The 20,690-nt window shown below is 35.0% G+C and overlaps 1 protein-coding gene across 4 annotated transcripts in view; it reads left to right on the top strand.

The window, feature by feature from the left end:
- Positions 1 to 20,690, top strand: part of LOC129514558 (speckle-type POZ protein-like) — a 64,119-nt gene that overhangs the window by 16,831 nt on the left and 26,598 nt on the right. The window contains exon 1 of one of the 4 annotated variants that reach the window (XM_055333239.1): positions 1,277 to 1,499. The exons of the other annotated variants lie outside the window; for them this stretch is intronic. The gene's annotated coding sequence lies outside the window, so the exon portion shown is untranslated. Of the gene's footprint in view, positions 1 to 1,276; positions 1,500 to 20,690 lie in introns of those variants that run through there. 4 annotated transcript variants of the gene reach the window in all.

Below are 20,690 nucleotides of genomic sequence, written 5' to 3'. Positions count from 1 at the left end.
ACTACCCTTTATCCTAAGGCATACTATTTTGCCAATTTTTTCCCATAAATTTTAATAACTGAAAGATCCAGTAAGTGTAGTTTCTTTTACCTTTTTTGAGGACAATGGTTTATCCTGCTTTTATTTAGGTAGTACTAATTTAGTCTTGTGTCTCATTGTCCTTGTTCTATTTAGCATTTGTAGTAGATATCTTTTTAATGAAGTATTATTTACTAATTGTTGAGTTATAATAAGCCTGGGTGGGTTTGGTAGATTTTTACTTCCAGCTGCTGCTGTGATCTAGTCTAGTGATATATAAAATGAATGTGTAATAATGAGTTCTGTCTTTAACAGGTGGTAAAATCTGAAAGGAATCTACTAAGTACAACTCTCTTTTTCTAACCCTTCTTTCCTTTAATAACAGTTCTCAAGATGGGGATTTCTATGATTGTTAAGTGGTCTGGGATGCAAATAACGGGAGGTGGGCAACCAACTTCTGGTCTCAGTTATTAAGAGATAGGTGATGCCACTGCCCTTATTGACTACTTTAGGTACCAACTTGTTCCATGTCGGGTGCTGTAGCCTACAAGATTGGAGTCACAAGGATGGCAGTAGGCAGTGGGAAATTATAGGCTACTTGAGCTGAAATAGATAGTGGCTGTCTCGTCCTGCCATGGAATGTGTAGAGCAACAATGTATAATAAAGCTTTGTGCTATGATGGCAGCGTTCTATAATCTCCACTTCCATTGTGGTAGCCACTAGCCACTTGTGTCTATTGGGCACTTAAAATGAGTTTAATACAACTGAGGAACTGAATTTCTAATTTAATTTATTTCATTATTTGTTAAGACTTATTGTGCAACAAACCCTTTTGACAACAAATAGTTAAAACAGAACTATCTACTTAATGAAAGCATCCACTTAAGAAACTACTCTTCTGTTTATAAAGATTTTTTACACCATTGCTCAGAAACCCAAATGAAAGAGCAAGTTGTGGGTGGTTAGATTGACATGGAGTGGAAGGTTTACAGAATCGCTGTAGTAAAATAGCAAAGGAGAGAAATGTGATGGATGTTTGCAAGAGAGTGTTTGAAGTGAGGTATTGTGGGTGTTTTGAGTTTGATTAGAATAAGCGAGGCCAAAATGGGCATAATGACAAGAATGGATAGGGCTTAATGAAATGTTGTGAATCAGTATTGGGATTAAATTGGTGACAGAAAGGAATAAGTTCTATTATAAAAATGGTATACTGAAGCCTAATTTTCATCATTTGCCCAAGCTATTTTAGGTAATAAGTTCTAAGTCAGAATCTTTGAAAAAGATTACTAAAATTTCAAGTGGATAAGCTCGTTCAGGAAGGTGAAGTAACTCTGATGCTGGGAGTTTGGAAGTGAACAGGAGTTCGGCCATACAAAGTGATGGCAAGAACTGTGAAAAAGACATGGAGACAAATGTTGAAGTCCTCCATAAAGGAGCCTGACTGGAAGAGGGATGAGAAGATGATAAAAGGGAGAAGAGGGTAAGAGAACATAACACTCCATTCATCTGGTTGTCATATGGTTTTGGCAGAAGTTTAGAAAAGTGGTCTGGAAGCCACACTGGGAGGTTGAAAGAATTCTGTGTCTGTCTCCTTTTTCTAGATTCTTCACAGGTGTAAGGAAAGGACTTTATTTTAGCAATTCTGTCTTAGCTTCTTTAGGTATTTGCCTCTCTGACCTTGTGTTTATTTCTCCAGTGCCTGGTGCCTTACCTTTTAGGTACTTAATGTTTGTTCAGTACATGCTAGATGAATGTGAAGTTGTTTCAGTGTCCTAGAATTCTAGAACAAAGGACATTGCTTAGACACTTTTAAAAAATTATTTGAGAACTATTAAAAGGAACTGTTTCTTTAACACAATTGTATTTTCAAAAATGGAATTAATTACCCCAATTTTAATTAGACATTTTTACATTTGAAAGAGTAATACCGGAAATAAATTATATAACTGTACATAAATCAGTGGATGGTAGTTTCTTAGTGGGTTATTAAGGGTCGCTGAAATATTTGGAGACTATTCTTGATTTTCAGAGGCTGACTAGATGACATTTCAAAATTGTATATCTTTCAGATCTCTAGACAATTATTAAAATTCTTATCTCTGGCAGTGGGTTTCTGTGTTTTGTCATTGAAGCACTAAACTCTTGGAGGAAGGAATAGTAGTAGATTGATTAGCTTTGGGCAAGACGGGTACAGAAGTCTTCACTTTAAAGGTAAAAAGTTTTGATCCCTGCAAAACGTAGAGCAGGAAGAGAAATATGAAAGCTAAAGAGTATGACTTTGTAAAAAATAAAAACAAAACATAACTGAGCGCAAAAACACCAATCAAAGTTGGGAAAAGTAAGAAAAGGGAAATACAGCTTTTGTCTTGAATCCTTGTTTTAGGACTTAGGTAAATTTGAAAAAGTCTAGGGTTAATTTTAGTGGATCCAGAATTGGCAACTAACTGCAGAAACTACTGTAAGTACTTTTCAGACCTTATCTCCTTTAATACTCACTAAAATCTTCCTGGGTGAGGAATTCTTCTTTCTGAAGATGAGGATGCTAAGGGCCAGAAAAGAAAAGTAACTTGTTCAAGGGTTATAAGTCCTTATTTTTAAAAAATTTCCATTGTTTTATATACAGGTCTTCCAGTTATATTTCAGTGAGTTTTTTTTTTTTTAAAGAGCTTTGCCTTCATTTTATTTTTTTTATTTTTTTTTATTTTTGATAGTCACACAGAGAGAGAGAGAGAGAGGCAGAGACATAGGCAGAGGCAGAAGCAGGCCCCATGCACCGGGAGCCCGACGTGGGATTCGATCCCGGGTCTCCAGGATCGCGCCCTGGGCCAAAGGCAGGCGCCAAACCACTGCGCCACCCAGGGATCCCTATTTCAGTGAGTTTTAACAAATATATTCACCTGTGTAACAACAGCCCAGTCAAGATACAGGACATTTTCATTACACCAGAAAGTTTCCTTGCAGGCAGCCTGGGTGGCTCAGGGGTTTAGCACCGCCTTCAGCCCGGGGCCTGATCCTGGAGACCCCGGATCAAGCCCCACATCGGGCTCCCTGCATGGAGCCTTGTTTCTCCCTCTGCCTGTGTCTCTGCCTCTGTGTGTGTGTGTCTCTCATGAATAAATAAAATCTTAAAAAAAAAAAAGTTTCCTTGAATGTTACATGATTCCTAAGAGACATTTGGACATCATTCTTTTTCCAGTTATACCTCCACATTACATTGAAAAGGAACTGAAGCCATTAGAGATAAGCAATGTGAGAGCAGCAGTTAATAGCTGATACAATTTGTTGGACAGCCAAGTGATAAAGGTTGAAAAAACAAAAATAAGACCTGAAAATAACATATTTAGAGGAAATTGGACTCTGCTCCTCTTAGTTTATGAGACTGTTACTGTCTTGTAAACTAGTTCTATCTTTGAGTTTAATATTGGTATGTGCAATAAACATTTATTCAGCGCTTTCTGTATACCAGGCGCAATCTAGATGTTTTCTATACATTTCCACATAGTACACTAGTCATATGAGGTAATTGCCATTTATTACTTCATTTGTTGAAGTATTACCATTTATTATTATTTTACAAACAAAACCGAGGCCCAGAGACCTCACACAGCTTCAGGCTTTGAATTTAAGTCTAATACCAGAAACCAAATTCTTAAAACCCTGATGGTATTTCCTGGATCATTCTGTAATACAAAATTATATTTGCTACTTAGTTTTCTAGGTGGCAATAAATTATATGCTGCCTAGAAAATATATAATACTTTTTCCATAGCTAACTCAAACCAGGTAGTATATCCTTGCTATCTGTTGCCTTCGGCATGAAGCCATGGTTACATAAATATAAAAATACAATACTCTTAACTAGTTAGGCATATTTGATGAATTAGAAAAATTGTTGTATTATGGGACACCTGGGCGACTCAGTGGTTGAGCATCTGCCTTTGGCTCAGGTCGTAATCCCAGGGTCCTGGGATCAAGTTTCACATCAGGCTCCCTGCAGGGAACCTGCTTCTCCTCTGCCTATGTCTCTGCCTGTCTCTCTGTCTCTCTCATGAATAAATAAGTAAAATTTTTAAATATATATATATATATATATATATATATATATATATATATATATATAAAGAAAAAGTGTATTATCAACTAAAACCCTTGGATTTAATTTTTGACTACTTTGTTGTTTCTTAACTGTATGACCATGAATCACGTTGCTTCTGTGTTTCAGTTTCCTTATCTGCAAAATAGAAGTATCTACTTCACAGGGTTGTTTAGAGGATCCAATTAGCTAATACGTGAAAGAGTAAAGTTCTGAAGTGTAAAGTAAAATCTTATGGATTATTGTACTAATAACTACAATAAGTTCTACGCAAGAGGCATTGGTTATACAAGTACTTGAGTAGTTAGAGAATAATTCATTTTACTGAGGAAATATGATGTGGGGTTATAGATTGGTTAGTAAAAGTTTTATAGAAGAGGTGGCAATTAAGATGTACAGATTAAAGTCTTGGTGCTTATAGAAAGGATAAGATTAAATTATCATTTGTTAATTGAGATAATTTACTACTTTGAGTTGGGTAAAAGAAGTGTGGTATGGTACTGTAACTTATAAATTAGTTCTTGAATTAGGCAAATTAACATTTTTAAATTATATCAAAAAGTTTATGGCATATATTGTCATGCTTTTCATACATTTTAAACAAAACAAATTATGCATAGGTAATTTCTGATTGTCTTGTTAGGATCTTTAAGCCATTGCTAAAATTTTCAAAAATTAGACTAATGCCTAAGTAAACTTGATTTTAGAGACTATCGTGAACTCAAGGTAATGCTTTGGTATTAAAAGTATCTAGATGATCTTGTTCCCTTAGTTGTACTTGGGCTACTTTAAAGTATATACATATAGGGGCACCTGGGTAGCTTAGTTAAGCGTCTAACTTTTGATTTCAGCTCAGGTCTTGATTCCAGGTTGTGAGTTCAAGCCCTGCATTGGGCTCCACGCTGGACAAAGAGACTACTTTAAAAAATACATATACACACACACACACACACACACACACACACACACGTGTATTTGGGTAACAACATTTAGTTTTAGCTTTTTGAAATTTTTACCAAAAAAGACATGATCAGGTTTTTTACATTTTGTTTGTTCTCTTAAGCACGTTTGAAATTATGGAAGATTTTTCCCTAAGAGACCTACAAGATCTAGTTCAAATTATGAGGTCAGGGGCTATCTATCTTCCTTCCTAGTTTCAGTAGGGTCTAAATGAGTGTAGGTTCCCCAATGCGTCAGTGAATACGAGAGAGACTAAAGGAATGAATAATTGATTTTAAAAAAATGAAAAAACAAATGTTTTGCAACTTGGCCACTTTGAATGAATAGTCTCCTGACTGCTCAAACTCAAAAGTCTCACCCCTTTTGAGTTCACAATTTAAAATCTTACCTTATGAGGTTATTAACCATGCTTAAAAACTGTCATGCTAATGAAAGCTGATTTTTAAAAACCCCTCCTGTCTTTATGAGATTTCTGGAAATAACCTCCTTTTAAAAAGTAAAATATATATTTGCAGATAGGCTTATATTTTTCTTGATTGTGCTTGTATTTGACGTATTACATAAGTAGTAAGAAAACAATTAAACTTGCAGCAACTCACAGGACATAAAATTGTAGTTGTTTGCAAATGATTTTTAAAAGTAGTTCCAGAGATCCAGAGTGTCCTTAATTATGTTATGCTGTAGGAAAAGCAATCTCGTTCTGAAATGATCTGTAGTTTATTTATTTTTTTAAAGAAGTTCATCGCAGTGTGAGGAAATTATGTGGTGATACCAAGTAAGTCTTAGTCTACAGGGTATGAGTTTTACTGTATTAAGTCGTTGTAGAACCGGGTGGGACTTAATGATACTTTCCCCAGACTCTTTGTATAGCTAAAGCTCAGTGTTTGCAGAAAATGGCTAGGAATAGAATACACGGACCCAAGAGCTTATTTTCCCCCATTTTTATCTGTTGTTACGGAAAATGGCGTATCTATATCTAGGATTGTTGTTAAATAATTTTTTACTTTTAATCCTTTCTCTGAAATTTTAATAAAGCAACAGAAATGCAGTGATTTTTTTTTTGAAGTTACAATGTGCATATGCAGGGGTTGACTTTTAGTCTGTTTCTTTTTTTTTAAGATTTATTTATTATTCATGATAGACACACACACAGAGAGAGAGAGAGAGAGAGAGGCAGAGACACAGGAGGAGGGAAAAGCAGGCTCCATGCCAGGAGCCCGATGCGGGGATCCCAGGACTCCAGGATTGTGCCACACCACTGAGCCAAAGGCAGGTGCCACACCACTGAGCCACCCAGGGATCCCGTTTTTGGTTTTTGTTTTAAGGGAGGACTTTGGTGTTGACGAGGCAGCAATAAGCAGAGGCTTTAAATCTCTGTAGATACCTTCACCACAATGTATTAATGACCTTTAGGAATCATCAAATAGAAAAAGAATTGTCATTAAATGTCTGTGTTTTGCCTATCCTTGTAAAGTTTCCATGTATGTATGCAATTAAATTACCTACTTACTTTCAGTGATCAGATGTTGTGAATTTCAAAAGAAGAGTCCATAAGACCCTGGAAAAAAAATTGAAAGCTGACCTAATCCTGCAGGATAACACTTAAGTAAAGTGAAAGATTTAGTCAGAGCTGGGACACCTGGATAGTTAGGGTAATGATGATGAGGGTTTTTTTTTTTTTTGTATTTATAATATTAATAGCTTTCCGATCGAACCCTCATACTCGGATAGTGGTTCTCAAAGTGAGATCCCTAGATCAGCGGCACCAGTTCCACCTCAGATCTTTGTTAGAAATGCACATTCTAGGGCCCAATTCAGACCCACTAAATCATTAATTCTGAGTTTGGGCATAGCATTCTGGCTTAACAACCCTTCTGGGTGATTCTAGATACCGGGACCATTAAGCTGGATCATATAAAATTACCAATATTCTTCTGCTTTTGATATTATAGTTCAAACTATAAGACAGTTGTTTTACTTAAGCCTCTCAGTAGTCAAAATAGGAAAGAATTAAAAGCCCAGGCAAGTAGATTATAAGGTAAACAAAGGTATTGTTTCAACCCCATGCATTTTTTTTTTTTCTTTAAGACTAAGGCCCCATATAATTTCATCAACAGCAGCCATGGCTCCTGGTGTCCTTGTACTCCTCCTACTCCCTGCAGCTCTTTTGGTATTCCCCTTATCGCCAGGAAGAAGGAATGCTCTCCCCATCTATAGCCAGTTTTTTTCTTGAAAGTTTAAAATATTGCCATTGGTGTATTTATCACCATCTGCTCCTTCCCCCAAAGATTCTTCTCAGCACTGTGTCTGGATATACTACCACTGAGTTAAATTATTCTACTGAGTGTCAGTAACTTTCTGTTTGGAAGAGGAGACTTTTCTCTCGTGGTATACACATTTTAGTGAACTTTAGATTTCTAAGCAGTGGGAAGTACAAGATGACTTTTCTGTTCTCATGTATGTATATTAGTTATAATTAGCTATTCCATTAATTCCCTGAAGCCATATAATTAATCCTTCTTCCTCTTTTACACACTGAGGCTTTGCAGTACAGAAATAGATAAAACAAAAAACCTTCATTGAGATCATAGTACATTAAGTAGTAAAATGCACTTAAATGAAGGGGGTGATGGAGATGATAATAGGAGTGTTTAATGTGAGCTGTGGAAATGAGTAATGAATTTCAGTTTTCTAAATAGGCATACTAAAGAAAATAATAATAAAATAAATGGGCATACTGTATTATATACTGCTCCCCCCTCCTGGCTAATGCTACTTTTTAAAAATAGAAGTCCTAATTTTGTTGAGATTCATGTTACATGAGAGTGAAAAGGATAGGAAGTAATCTTCCCACTCCCAGTTCCACCTTTCTGTAAATGGGACTGCTTTTATTTCTGTTAGTGGTTTTTATTATTATTATTTTTTTTTTTCTTTTTTTTTTTAGCTCTGGATAGTATTACCTCTAGGAATGATAGATAGCCTTGGTCCTCTCCATACTCCCTTCATCTTCCAATTAGTCATTGTTAATTTTATATCATTAAGGTATTTACATTTTCTTTTCTAACTGTATATTCTTTTCTGCTTTATTTATAGATCAATACTAAAAATTTTAAACCTTGAAATATTTACAATGTGGTTATTTAACACTTCCTGTAGAACAAAATAGAATGGTCTCAAAGAGAACGAAATGTAATCCTGTGTACATTAAAACTGCAATTGAAAATTTTTCAAATATCAAATTTTTGTAGATTCTCCTTTAGTTCTTTTCAATTTCCTTCTCTTCTTCTGAGACATGTTCAGTTCTGTTCTTCAATTCCATGTTTTTTTCCCCTTGGATTTTTCATTTGATTTAGAACTGTGGTCTTCAAAATGAAGCATCCATCCACATTAAAGAGGATGATACACAATAATTTTAAGGGGTGTCAGAATATTATCTGAAATTATATGTTTATCTGATTATTTTTTAATTATTTTGATATGCTTTATAATACACAAATATATTAGTATAATGGTATATTTATTTATAAACATGTATACTGAGAGCATATGTTCAGATGGTTTTCACTCATAAAGGTGTGTCATGCAAAAAGCATTTGGATTTCTTTGGGTTCAGAATACCTCATTGAGTAATTATCTATATAGGCTGACAAATTTCAAGTATTTGTTGTCTGAAAATATCCATTATTTGGCTTGCATTAATGAATAAATTTAAATATGGAATCCTAAGTTTAAATTTTTTCTCCTTATGAATCTTAAAAGCTTTATCCAGATTTCAGTGTAACTTGTTCCTTTGTAGATAACATGGTGAAATTGAGCAGTTTTACTAAGATATGTCTATGAATAGATACTTTCTTCAATGAGTATGTTGAAACTTGGTGAGGGCAGTCTGTAAACTTGTGTCTTCCTTCAGATCATGGTAGTAGCTTCGCTTTCTTTTTTTTCCTTTTTATATGTCCCATTTTTCTTGTTTTTATTTCCTTCAGGAGCACCTATTAGGTGAATATTCTCTCTTCAACCTGACCTTCAGGTCCTTAGTTTCTCTTATTTCCTATGTTCTTTGTATTTTTGGTCTATCTCCTCGAAAGTAGTCTTTTATCCTTTACTTTGCACTCACGCATCAGTTATGGCCATGTATAAGAATTGCAAGAATTAATCTTTTCTGACCACTTTTTCAAAGCTTATTCTTGTTTTATTCAAGTGGACTTAATGAGTTCCATGCACCGGGAGCCCGACGCGGGATTCGATCCCGGGTCTCCAGGATCGCGCCCTGGGCCAAAGGCAGGCGCCAAACCGCTGCGCCACCCAGGGATCCCAATAAAGCCCCATTCGTTGTGAAATAGTATACTCTTTATGCGGTGGTAGGTTTGATTTTGCTATTTATTTAGGGTTCTTACATCTGTGTTCATGAGAGATTTTCTTTATCTTCCTTTCTTAAAATGTGCTTGACAGATTTTGGTATAAAAGTTAACACTGGTTTCATCAAACATACTGTTAAATTTGTTTTTGTGTCCTGTTCTGGGGAACAGCTTATACAGTAAAGCCATCTGTGGAAGTTTTCATTGTGGAGTGCTTTTATTTATTTTTATTTTTTAAAGATTTTATTTATTGATTGATGAGAGATACAGAGAGAGACAGGTAGAGACACAGGCAGAGGAAGAAGCAGGCTCCATGCAGGGGGCCCAACGTGGGACTCAATCCCGAGTCTGCAGGATCAGGCCCTGGGCCGAAGGCAGGGCGGAAGGCAGGTGCTAAACCTCTGAGCCACCCAGGCTGCCCTGTGGAGAGTTTTTAATAATGAATTCAGCTTTAATCAAAATAGGACTATTTATGATTTTTTTCTTTCTGTTGATCAGTTTTGGTAAGTTATGTTTTTTCAAATAGTTTCTCTTTTTATCTGAATTACCAACTAAATAGTAACATTTTCATAATAGCCTCATCATTTATGGCATCATTTTTGGTGCTGTAAATTTGTGTCCTCTTTATTTTCCCTGATTAGAAAGTTATTAATTTTACTATTTTTTCAAAGAGCTAGTTTTTGGCTTTGTATTTTCTCTGTTGTATCTTTTCCCCTAGTCATTAGTTTCTGCTTATACCTTTATTTCTTCTGCTTTCTTTGAGCTTAACTTTTTTTCCCTAGCGTCTGTTGTTGGAAGCTTAAGTCATTGATTTATCAGCCTTCTTTTTCTGGTATATTCATGAAAGGTTATAAATTTCCTAAGCATCAATTGTAAGCTGCATCTTACAAGTTTGGAAATTCCTTATCTTTAATATAAGTTCAAAATATTTTCTGATTCCCATTGTGATTTCTGTTTCACCAATAGATTTGCAATGCTATTTTAATTTCTGGGGATTTAATTTTTTACTTTTCTTCTCCTTATTAATTTTTGACTTAATTTTAGTATGATAAAGATTCATACTCTGACTTCATTGTGACCTGAAATTTATTTGCAAGGCTTTCTTTATATTGCAATAATATGGTTAGTTTCAGTAAATGTTTTCTGTGCAGTTGAGAAGACTTTTGATTCTTTTGCTATTGAGTGCCATGTTCTCTCCCTATATATGTGTGTATATATGTCATTAAGGTTGTTCTTTCACTTGTTGAGGGAATTAACGTGTCCTCTTAAATGATTTTTGAAAGCAAAATCCTATTGCATGCAGACATATTTAGAATTATGTTCTTGTGCGTGCCTGGGGTGTGTTAAGCATTCAACTCTTGGTGTCCTGCTCAGATTATGATTTTAGGATCTTGAGATTGAGCCACATGGGCTCCCTGCTCAGGAGAGTCTGCTTGGAATTCTTTTTCTCTTCCTCTGCCTCCCCCCACTGCCAGTCCCTCCCTCCTATGCACATGCTTTCTTTTTCTCTCAAATAAATCTTAAAAAAATAATAATTACATTCTTGTGATTGACCTTTTTTTCTCTTTATTACTTTCCCTTTTATGTTTCCTAATGCTTCTTGCTTTAAAATCTGTTTTGTCTGATCCTAGTATAGCATACCTGCTTTGTTTTGGATAGGATTTGTAAGGTATACATTTTCCCATTCTTTTCATTTAAACTTTTCTTACCCTTATGTTTATGTCTTCTGCAAACAGCAAATAGTGGCATTTTTTTTCCTTTCCTCACACAGCCTCCCATCATGTTAACACCATAACACCATATTAAGCCCCATATTAAACAGCCATTAAATGTAAATGCTTCAATATTATTTAATAAAACAACAATGTTAAAAGAAAAAGAAATTAACATTGGTGGAATTACTTTTGCCTACAGTATTCCCACTACTATATTTTTCCCATTCCAGGATCTGATATTGTACTTAGTAGTTATGTCTTCGAGTATTTGTTTATTTAACCTGACTGATAACTGGCATAGGTAACATTTATATATAATCGTAGTTATTTATTTTATTATGTACCGTCTCACTTTCTGTTTTTATATTTTTCCCTTTTCGTTTATCATATAATTTTTTTAAGATTCACTAATTTTTAAAGAGAGAGCTCGAGTTGGAGGGGTAGATGGAGAAGGAGAGGACATCTCTGCAAACTCCATGCTGAGGACAAAGCGTGATGAGGAGGGGCAGGGGGCTCCGCTCTGGGCTGTATCTCAAAACCCTGAGATCACAACCTGAGCTGAAACCAAGAGTTTGAGACTTAACCCATGGCATCACCCAGGTGCCCTTGTTTATCATATTTTTACTTATGCTTACCATTCCCCAAGAATGCTCGAACCTTAGAATGCTTATTATCCTCATGTCTTTTACATTATTGTTGTCACACATTTTAATTGTACATATATTTAAGTCCTAAAAGACATTACAGTTTATTGTTTTGTTGACCAATTTTTGAAAATTTTTAGTTATCTTTTCAAATATTGTGGATCCACTCACATATGTGAGACTTTGTGTCTCAAGTTTGTCCTAGTATTTTATATTTTTCATATTTTTTGTGCTTTAGTGTATCTTTTATTGTTTTTTAAAAGTTTTCTAATTCTATTTTTTGCTGTCTAGTCTGCTGCTTAGACTTAGGTATTGTTGTTGACTTCAGTTTTTTTCCAGTTCTAGAATTTCCACTTGATTGTTTCTTAAGGCATTAAAATAAAACTCTGTTTTCATCTATTTTCTCCATCTTTCAGTTTACCTTTTCAGGCTTTCCAAATGAGTACCTGAGGTCCTTATTCTAGTACCTTTCCCTGGCAGATCCTGAACTCTATCTAGTCCTTATCTTCTCAGCAGTATGAAATATCTGAAAACTTTGTTATGTTTTTTGGAGGCTTTTTTCTTGGCTTCCTGCTCCATGCAAGGTCAGCATTTGGCAGAAACCTTAAAGGGCACTTTTAATCAGGGTCTTAACCCCTCAAGTATCCTATTTTTATCTCCTACCCCACAAGGGGAACAAAATCTTTATTTCTGTCCCTTGGCAGTAGCCCTTGACCTGAGCAAAACCTGGATTCTCACTCTGCATTTTAGCTAGACTGCAGCAGATACTCTTAGAGAATAATGTAGCTAGAATCTATCAGTTTACCTCTAGATTATTCCCTCTTCTCTGGAATCTTGGAATCCCCGTCCTGATTGCTTGAGCAGCTCTAGAGGTCTTTAAACAGATACTTTATTTTTAATTCAGGTTTTCTACTTTAGCAACAGAACCTAAGTTACCTAAGTTGCCTGCCAGGTATTCTGTTATGCTCAAAACAGAAGACCCTGTGATAGCCTTCAAGTACTGTTTATATACCTTAATTATTTGTCTGGGTCATTATCACCCTTACCACCACTGCCCTTATTACTACTGCTTATCCTCAAATGTCACTTGTGAAGTTTTCATTATTATATGTCTGTTCTAGTATTCAGTTTGTGCAGAGTGTAAGCATACACACAATTTCATTTTATTCACTTAACGAACAAGGGGAATGAGAAAGTAAATAGAGAAATTTAAAAATTCCTTTAATAGAGAAAGGAAAGGCCCAATGTCTATAAGATTGTAGAATCCATGACAAAACAATGACACAAGCTGGTCTCAGCATGGAACACTTGCTGTTAAAATCTGTGCTATAGTTTGTGGTCTTCTTATCATTTATTTGCTTCCTCCAGAATCCAGCTTGGGGACTATCTTCAGGATATCCTTCTTGAAAGTGCTTCATTATTTCTGTGTACATTCCCTTGTCACATCATATTGAAAGTATGCTACCACGTGTCTGTCCCTCCTACTATATTATAATCTTCTGCAGAATAGAAACTATATGTTAATTATTTTTATGGTTCAAGGTCAGAGTGCATGATATATCTAAGCATATAATAAATACTTACTGTACTCCCACGAAGTCATCATATTCTTAATTCAAGGAGAGTAAGAAATTTATGACACATACATTATTTATTACTTTATCATTTTTATAAACATGTTTTAGTCTTGTTATTCTTCCTGACAACAGTCTTAGCAAAATTGTTGAACATAATATATTAAGTTACATATTGATTTATTTCCTTTCATTTCAAAATCGTAGTTATCATGTATATAAAATTGCTTTAGCAGTTTCAGGCTATTTTCACTTATAACTTCTTGATGTAGTTAAGGTAACTTTTAGCATAAATATGGTAGTATTTCACAGTTGAAGAGTAATTTACATTTTGTTATTTGAAGAATTAATAAAATGCTAGATAATTAATATCACAAAGTGGCATCTCATTAACATGGTAGTTCCATTGTATGACTGGATAGAATTTTGATAATATTCTTCAGACAATGATTTAAAAAAAAAAAAAAACAACTGCTGGGTTTTGTTTTTTTTTTTTTTTAAGAATTTTTTTTTATATTTGACAAGAGCGCACACACGCACTCTTCTCAGGGAGGAGCAGGCTCCCCACAGAACTGGGAGCCTGATACAGGGCTCAGTACCAGGACCCCGGGATCATGACCTGAGCTGAAGGCAGGCGCTTAACCAACTGAGCCACCCAGGTACCCCTACTTTGCTGTTTAATTCATATTTCATTGATGGAAACTTGATACCTAATACACTAGGAAACTTAATAGCTAATACCCAATTGAAGACAGATGTCAAAAAATTTAGTAGTTTTTAAGAGTCATTAAAAACAATCTGTTTAGTATTTTATTATATATTAGTAGCTAATTTAGACTCAGCAATGATAGAAGAAATTTTATAATTATTTCCTTTTTAATCACAAAAGAAGTATGTCTATGTGAATATGGACATGTATTGCATATACTTTTTTAATGGACTAAAATTCAGCTAACAAAGTTCACTATCTTAACAGTTTTGAAGTGTATAGTTCAATGGTGTTTATTTAGTACACTCATGATGTTGTGTAACCAGCACCACTAGCTGGTTATAGAACTTTATTACTTCAGAAGGAAACCCCATACCCATTGAGCACTCAGTTCCCTGCTCCCCCTTCCTTGCAGCCCTTGGCAACCATTATGCTTTCCGTCTGTCTGTATACATATATATACATATACACATATATCAGCCTGTTCTGGATATTTTATATAAATGAAGCCATACAATGTATGGCCTTTTGTGTCTGGCTTTTTTTCACTTAGCATGGTGTTTTGTGGTTCATCCATGTTGTAGCATAGATGAGTACTTCATTACTTTTTATGAATATAAAATGAATAAAATTTCATTGTATGGGCGTACCTCATTTTATTTTTCCATTTATCTCTTGATGGTCTTTTGGATTGCTCACCTGCGGATTGATTTTAGCTAGTAATGTTTGGCTATTGTTAATAGTGCTGCTGTGAATATTCATGTACAGGTTTTTGCTTGAACACTTGTTTTTCTATTATTTTGGATATATGCCTAGGACTGAAACCACTGGGTTTTAGGGTAATTCTGTGTTTAACTTTGAGGAAGTGCCAAACTGTTTTACACAGTAGTTGAACCATTTTACATTTCTACCAGCAATATACAAGTTTTCCAATTCCTCTATACCTGGTCACACTAGTACTTCTCCTTTTTTTTTTTTTTTTTTTAATTGTAGCCATTGTGGTGACTATTCTTTCTTGTTTTTGCCTTTCATCATGTTTACTATTCTGTGTCTTTGGATCTCTGTGTTTATTCTACTTGGAGTTAGTTGAGTTTTCTAAATGTGCATATATCATTTTCAATAAATTTGGGAAGTTTTCAGTCATTTCTTCAAATATTTTTTATGCTCCTTTTTGTCTCTTCTCTCCTTTGTATGTCAGTGTGTTTAATAGTGTCCCACATTTCTCGGAGTCTCTGTTCATCTCTTTTATGTCTAGAGTGTCTAATCTCTTGATTTTTGTGCAAGTGTAATAATTCCTCTCCCAATTCATATCTACTGTATACGAATATAGCCCCATATGTGAAATTTTAATATTAGTTATAGTACTTTTCAACTCCAGAATTTCTTTTTTGTGTATATGTAACTTTTGACTCTTTACTGATGTTCCGTATTTAATCCACTTCCTTTAGTTGTTTAGGAATATTTATTTACAGTGGCTACTTTGAAGATTTTGTCTCTTAAAGTCAACATCTTCTTGCAACTGGTTTCTGTTATGTCCTTTTTTCTTGTTATATGAGCCATACTTTCTTCTTAACACATCTCATAATTTTTGTTAAAAACTGGACATGTTTATATAATGTAGGAATTCTTGGAGCTGGTTTTTCCCTTCTAGTGGATGCACTGTATCTCATTTATTTAGTGTCTGGCTGGGTTATTTTAGTGGAGTCTGCATTCCTCTTCTACCTCCACATCCCCTTACACAGACATACAGACACACACACACACACACACACACACACACACCAGAATGTTAATCTTTGGACGTTTCTCCTGAAGGGGCACAACCTTGAGTTTTCCTACAATTACGCTGGGATGACAGTGGTTTTGGCAGGGCTCTTTTAGGCTCTCTCTTCCTGACCACATATAGCTAGCTGTTAATGTCCCCTAATCTAGTGCTAATTACACTTTCATTTTCAACAGTACACTCAGGCATTAATTGCTACACAGACTAATCAAATGTGAATTCCTTTGGAAGGATAGTTTTAAAGTCAGTGCTACAGGTTTGTTCTGACTCTAGGAGGCCTACTTCTACCTACCTCCCTTTCTTGTTCTCTCTGGCAAACCAGCCAGCCAGCCAAACCTGTGGTTTAGTCTTTATGTCCAGTGATTCCTCCAGTCTCCTGGTTGCCTTTCACCAGGACCTCCATTGTTTTTCAGAGCACTTTTGTTCATTCCCTTGCAAATGAAGTCAGTATTTCTCAGGGAAGAGATTTGAAGCTATATGTTTTATGGCTCCATTCACCATCCCACAGGGCGTATCTCTAGATCAGAGCTTGAGTGTGTAATGGGGACAGTGATGCATTTCTCACCCGATATCTCTGCTCTAGGATCTAAGCAGTTGGTGGAATGGGGGTGGGAAGGTACCCTCATGTCTTCTTGGGTTGGCTCTCCCAGTGTGGAATCCTCACTTTAGAAGCTGGAACAGTAACAGCCATTGCTCTAGCAGCTTTATGCAAAGGTAGAGTCTACATCCCATCAGTGTGTATTGCATCGAAGGAGAGAGCCCCCCACTCCTCACACATACTTCTTGGCCACATCTATCTAGTACCTTAGCTATAGCAATAGGTAGCTGGAGGCAGGATGAGAAATGTTGACATCCTAACTTTCCTAATAAGAGAGACCCCTGAGCCCACTGGGGAAAGAGAGAGGGAGCCCTGTGCTTTTGGTCGTATCAGTCTGTAGTGGAGTTTCTTGCCTTCCTGAGCTAGGAGAAAGAGATCAGGCAGGTAGGTCCTGGTACAAACATCACAAACTCTTACCTTTCTTACAGTCCCTAGTAGATTTTCTTGAGTACATCTTTCTTCATTTGTTCTTTGTCCCCAGGACTATTTCCAGAACTACAACAAATGGTTGTAGTTTTGAAATTTTTGCTGGAGAGCAAATCTGTGGAGTTCCTCAAGTTGTCATGCTTTGAAGTTTTTTGTTTTGGGTTTGTTTGTGTGTTTTTTTGTTGTTTTTTTTTTTTTTTTTTTTTTTTATTGATTCAGTCTCTACTGATTATAGGTCTGTTCTGATTTTCTGTTTGCTTTTAAGTCAGTGTTTTCTCTTTTTTTTATTTTTATTTTTATTTTTTTTAAGAATGTGTCCATTTCCTCTAGGTTAGTGTGATTTCAGTCTTAAGATTTATTAGAGGCTGGTTTTATGCCCTAGCATATGGTATAACTGGAGACTGTTCCATGTGCACTTAAAAAGAATATATATTCTGTTGATAGGTGTCTGTAGTTTTAATTTTTTTTAATGCTCTTCAAGTTCTCTGTTTTTGTGTTTATTATTCCTGATTGTTCTGTGCATTGTTGATTCAGTTATTGATACCTTCGGCCATTACTATAGAATTGTATATATCTCCCATTCTGTTAGTTTTTGCTTAATATAGTTTGGATCCTGTTGTTTGGTGCATACATGTTTATAGTTGTTTTGTCTTGATCCTTTTATCAATATGTATGTCTTTCTCTGTGTCTTCTAACAATTTTGAGTGATGTCTGCTTTGGTTATTTGTATATCTTTGCCCATCTTTTCATTTTCAACTTATTTTTGCCTTTCATAAATACATGGAAACCACTTATAGCATTGCAGCCGATGCTCTCTGTTAAGACATTCCTTAGGCAGGCCGTTTAGAACTCTGCCTTAGTCCTCACTTTCACTATGGAAGCTCTGAGGCATATGAAACAAAGGCAGGCTCTAGAGCTGATCCTTCAGGGATTTAGAGCCTAGATAAAACATACAACCACAATTCTTTTAGAAAAGTCTGTGTAGGTCCCTCTGGTACCAGCAGCCTGTACCAGGAATATGGGCTGATGTCTTCATGGTTGCTGCTGAACTAGGGAGGGGCCATGGTTATATGTATGCTAAAACGTACTCCCTGAAAATTAGCAGCTACATTCTTCATCATCCATTCCTGATTTTAAGTTTTCATTTGATTCCAGAGTTCCAGAAAAGTTTTTGCCAGCCTATTCATTGCTTTTTGTGAAGGGATGGAGTTTTGGAGTTCCTCACTTTGATACTTTTGGTGACATCTGTGTACATATACTTTATTATATCATCTGTGAGCTTCTATCTATATAGTTGAGAGATTCACAAGTGTTTAATAATGTGATGAAATTCATTAGTATGATAATAAATTCAGGATACAGATAACTTCTAGTAGGGAGAGGAGATTTAATGGCGAGAGGGCACACAAGGATAGTGGGAAGATGCTTCCATGACATTTTTGAACATTTGAAATTCTTTATAATTTATGGAGTTATGTATATGTCTATGACAAACATGAACACTAATTTGGCACTCAAACATTTTGTTAAGGTAGGAAATTACGTGTTTATTTCAGTAACAAGTCTTGTTTCCCTTTAATAAGTAAAACTGGGAAACCCTACTTAAAATTTTTAAAATCCTATGTAGAATATGGAAGAAACCTTTACTTTACTTGTTAATATGTGTTGATTATCTTTCATCATTCTCTAGATCTTATTTTAGTTTTGCTCTCTCTTCAAGCTTTTCTATAAGAACAAGATTAGGAAGTCCTGAATGTTCTGGATGTAGTTGATAGTCTACTATTTTTTATTTATTTATTTATTTATTTATTTATTTATTTATTTTGTAGAGAAGGAAAAAATTAAAATACTGGAAAAAACATTGAAATGGACTTTGGGAGTTCTTTTTCTTTCTTCTAATATTTAACAACATAAACTTGGAAAATTTATTTCTCTAGTCCATTTCTCTCCTCTTGGTCCACATTTATAAAATGAGAGTTGGGCTAAATAGGTTTGGGCTGTTTCAGCTCTGTAATATCAGAAGGGACAGCTGATTCCATGGAAAAAAGTATATATAGTATAGACTTTGGAGCTGGTTAAATTCGTTGTGTTCAACCACTTTTTGGTTATCTACAGTCTAAAGTAAGCTTTCTAACCTATCTAACCTTTGGTTATCTACAGTCTAAAGTAAGCTTTCTAACCTATCTGATCATTTTGTCATGGTTAAGATGGGATTATTACCACACATCTCATAGAATTGTTGAAGAATAATAGACAAGATACATAATGTCTTGTGAGTGCTCACCAGTAGTCTGCTCACCAGAATTTTCCATATCCCATTACATAACTGCATCATTTGCAGATGTAGTTGGGAAAAGACCAAAAATCTTTGTAGCCTTTTATTTAGTTGGCTTTTTATATGAATTATGTTTATGTTGTGAGTTATACTTGAGAGTAGTAACTTTTGTAGAGGCATTAAAGAACTTTCTAGTCTTTACTCCTATGGTTTAAAAGAATTATTTATTTTATTAATGTTAAATTAGTTGGTGTCTTACGAAAATTAAAGATTAACATTAGTGTTTAACTGAACACCTCAATATCTGCTACTTGGAAAGTAATACATGCACATGTTTTCTGTGGGTTCATATGGTGTGCAAGTAACTTCTATTTTTAAAAATGACTTAAATATCTTTATATAAACAAAAATTAGAAAATCTCACCACCTATAGATAGCCTCTATTAATATTTAGGTGTATATCTTATCCATGTTGCAACTGCAGTGCGAAAATGCAACTCAGTACATCTATGTGCCAGTCTGTTCTTTTCATGCATCCATACTTGTATTAATTCTATATCCTATTTATAAAAGATCTTTTTAGGCATACTCTTTATATGTGTGTGTGTGTGTGTGTGTATAAATATATGTATATTATATATATTATATATTTTTAAATGTATTCTATTATTTGAAAGTATACCCACATACAACAGATCTTGAATACTTTCCCTGTCATTAAGAAAATTTAATACTCTTAATGGTTGTGAAGTTCTACATGTAGATCACAAAGTGTACTTTATTTATTCTTAATTATGCTTTTCCAGGGCTGTAATACTTTTCCCAAGATAAATTGCTAGGCTGAATCTGGTAAAGAATTTCTTGTAAAATTGTTTTAAAAAGACGCTTACCAGGGGCACCTGAGTGGCTCAGACTGTGACACTGCTGCCTTTGGCCCTGGTCATGATCCTGGGGTCCTGGGACTAAGCCCACGTGGCAGACTTCTTGCTCAGCAGGAGGCCTGCTGCGCTCTCTCCCTCTGCCCCTCCCTCTCCCTGTTTGTGCGTACACGCTTTCTCTTTCTCTCTCACAAATCTTGAAAAAAAATTAAAAGACTTAACTAGTAAATGTTTGCCTCTGCAGTTTTGCTGACTATGGAGATTAATGATTTAAAATAATCTTTGACTATACTATAAAAAAAATTAAAAATTGTATGTGGGGTTTCTTTGGTATTTCATTGATTACAAATGAGATTAAATTTTTTTTCATTTGAATTGCTGATATATCTCACTATTTTTCTGAACGCTTTTTGAAATTATTCTTACTTGCCAGAAATGATATTAATTATTCTCTTGGCCATCAAATAATGCCACAGGTATTTTCATACTTCATATTTCATGTTTTCATTTGACTTTTGTCACAGTGCTCTGAGAACTTTTTTTTTATATTTCTTTTCAGTTTTAAAACATTTTGGTTTATTATAATCTTCAGAGGTATAAAAATCAGAACTTCCATCATGATGGAAGTTTTTGTCTCTATTTCTGCTTTTGATTCATCTGG

The sequence above is a fragment of the Nyctereutes procyonoides genome, unplaced genomic scaffold (genome assembly GCF_905146905.1).
Source record: "Nyctereutes procyonoides isolate TBG_1078 unplaced genomic scaffold, NYPRO_anot_genome, whole genome shotgun sequence".
NCBI classification, from domain to species: Eukaryota; Metazoa; Chordata; class Mammalia; order Carnivora; family Canidae; genus Nyctereutes; species Nyctereutes procyonoides.
The sequence above is the reverse complement of the archived record's forward strand: the minus strand, read 5'-3'. Positions and strand labels throughout refer to the sequence as shown.